The 2,560-nt window shown below is 43.7% G+C and overlaps 1 non-coding gene across 1 annotated transcript; it reads left to right on the top strand.

Annotated features, from left to right (window-relative positions):
• Positions 1-1,449: 1,449 nt before the first annotated feature.
• LOC113228089 lies at positions 1,450-1,566 on the top strand. Its single transcript, XR_003310261.1, has one exon. It is a non-coding gene; the product is annotated as a U5 spliceosomal RNA (small nuclear RNA).
• The last annotated feature ends 994 nt before the right edge of the window (positions 1,567-2,560 follow it).

The following is a 2,560-nucleotide window of genomic DNA, read 5'->3' as shown; positions in this document are numbered from 1 at the left end:
CCGGTGTTTGTAAAGGAACTACTACGTCATGTCCCACAATCTCCTCCCCGACGAACAGTTTGGTTTTAGAGCTAGGCACTCATGCGTCCAGCAAGTGAACCGGATAGTGGAACATATCTCCGAAGATTTCGATCGCCCTCGCTTCATGCCCACCGACGCCCTCTTCTTCGATGTGGCAAAAGCTTTCGACAAAGTCTGGCACAACGGCTTACTTTACAAGCTGTACAATCTCGGCGTGCCTGATCGTCTCGTGCGCATCATTCCAGACTTCTTGTCGAACCGCTCTTTCCGCTACCGAGTTGAGGGCTCCCCTCATCCTGTAAGAGCTGGAGTCCCGCAAGGCTCTGTCCTCTCGCCCCTCCTATTCTCCCTGTACACTTGCGATATCCCGAAGTATCAGGTAGTAAATCTCGCCCTCTTTGCCGACGACACTGCGCTCTATTATTCGGCGCGCAGCTCCAAGTTAGTTTCCGTGGCTCTCCAATCTGCCACCACACGCCTAGGCGAGTGGTTTCGTAGATGGAGAATCGAAGTCAATCCCGACAAAAGCGCGGCGGTATTCTTCACGCGAAGTAACCTATCCAGTCGTAGGGTACAAAACCTCACCCCGATCTCGCTCTTTGACCGCCTAATCCCTTGGGTGAACACGGTCAAATACTTAAGAGTTAAGCTCGATAGGAAGCTGTCATTCAAAGCACACGTGAAAAGCGTCCGCGATCGCGCCCACTTTGTTATGAGCCGGCTCCACCCCCTTCTCAACAAGCATAGCAAACTCTCCCTTCGCAATAAGGTGAGATTGTACACGACCTGCCTCCGCCCAATCATGACGTCTCTCAGGCAAATCCCGCGCTTATACGCCACCTGCAGGCTCTCCAAAATAGATTCATGCGCAACGCGACGGGTGCCCGTGGTACCTGCGCAACGCTAACCTCCACATAGATTTACGGCTCCCAACAATAGCCCAATTCATGAAACAGGCATCGAAGAAATACTTCGACTCTGCTCCTCACCACCCCAAGCCCCTCGTGGTGGCTGCATCCTCTTACGACCCCCTCAGGGAACAACCCCACGGCGTAAATAGGACCCGTCGGCCAAGGGAAGTCCTCAACGACGCTGGCGACCCTATCACTCTCGCCACTTTGAAGGCCAACCAGATCGCTCAGTCCCGTCCCTTACGCACCAACAGTCCTCGCCGGCGAGGTCGTAGAGCCCCTCATTTCAGCACGTGCACTGGTAGATTCGCTCCTACAGCACGCCCTTCTGGCAGAAGTCTCCAGTAACGCCCTGAGCCGAGGTCCGTGCCCACTTGGGCGCCCTCAGGCCCGCTACTTAGCTTTAAGTTTATTTTAGGGATTATGAGCCTTCCGCTCGCCCTTTTCTCCAGTGGCGCAGTCAAGGCCATAAGCGGCCAATTGCAAAATATCCTATATAAAAATAAAAAAACCCTGTTCACTCTGATTTTCCTTCAAAACGCATACATCTTTCGCCTTTTACTAAAGATTTACGTGGAGGGGAACACGCAAATGAGGCTTGAATAATTTTTTGTCGCCCTGCTAACACGGGGCCTATAATATATACGTTTAACTTTGCTACCTAGGCAAGCTGTACTACAAACTAGGGATAGGTAATATAGCTTTTTCTGAATATCGTATTGAAACTATATATCGATGTTCGAAATCGGATTTCGAAACTATCTATTCATGGATACAGCCCGCGTGCACGCTGCGTTGATACATTGCCGTTACTGATATTCGGAATCAGATTTCGAAACTATATATTATTGGATATAGTTTACTGATATCCACTCAGTGAATATCTGATACGAAGCAATATCGATATATAGTTTCTAAGATACACGATATCGGATATTCGATATTGCCATAATATATAGATTCAATAACTATATATGATTTGTAATGCCCATTCCTACTACAAACAATAACATAAGTATTGTTTTATGGATTTCTTGTTTGGTTTTGTTTAACTGTATTGTATTCCATTGATTTATTCAATATTTTGAAATTATTGTGCCTTTTTTTACTAATGTGAATGTTAGTAAATTTTAAAGTAGGTAGTGGGTAAGTGATAATAATATAATAGTAATATTATACACGCAGCATTATTTTTGTATTATTTAGGGGCATTGACTTATAGGGGTAATAGTTTATATAAAATGATTATAAGTGAATTACAAAGATTTTTATAGGTATACATAATAAGTGATTAGAAATGTACAAATTGTAATTTGTAAAATTTTGCCTGTTACCATTGTGTCTGCATTTCAAAATATGTTTTTACGAATCTAAAAATGTTCTCGAATTTGTGATATTTATAATGTAGGAAGAACTAATGTTCGCAGCAAGTCATTTACATAACACCTATATTTATGTCGCTTTAATGACAACGACGCTATCTTCTACAAAAGGATAAAACTATTTCTTGGTTGCGACTGAGATCTCTAATACTAATAAATGGAATTTTAGGTCGTTTTAGGACATGAAAATTTACTATATTTTTGTCACGATTAACCTTGACTTATTTGACGTAATTGTAGAGTTTG

This window comes from Hyposmocoma kahamanoa, unplaced genomic scaffold, assembly GCF_003589595.1.
Source record: "Hyposmocoma kahamanoa isolate Upper Pololo Valley unplaced genomic scaffold, ASM358959v1 220, whole genome shotgun sequence".
NCBI lineage: Eukaryota > Metazoa > Arthropoda > Insecta > Lepidoptera > Cosmopterigidae > Hyposmocoma > Hyposmocoma kahamanoa.
The sequence above is the reverse complement of the archived record's forward strand: the minus strand, read 5'-3'. Positions and strand labels throughout refer to the sequence as shown.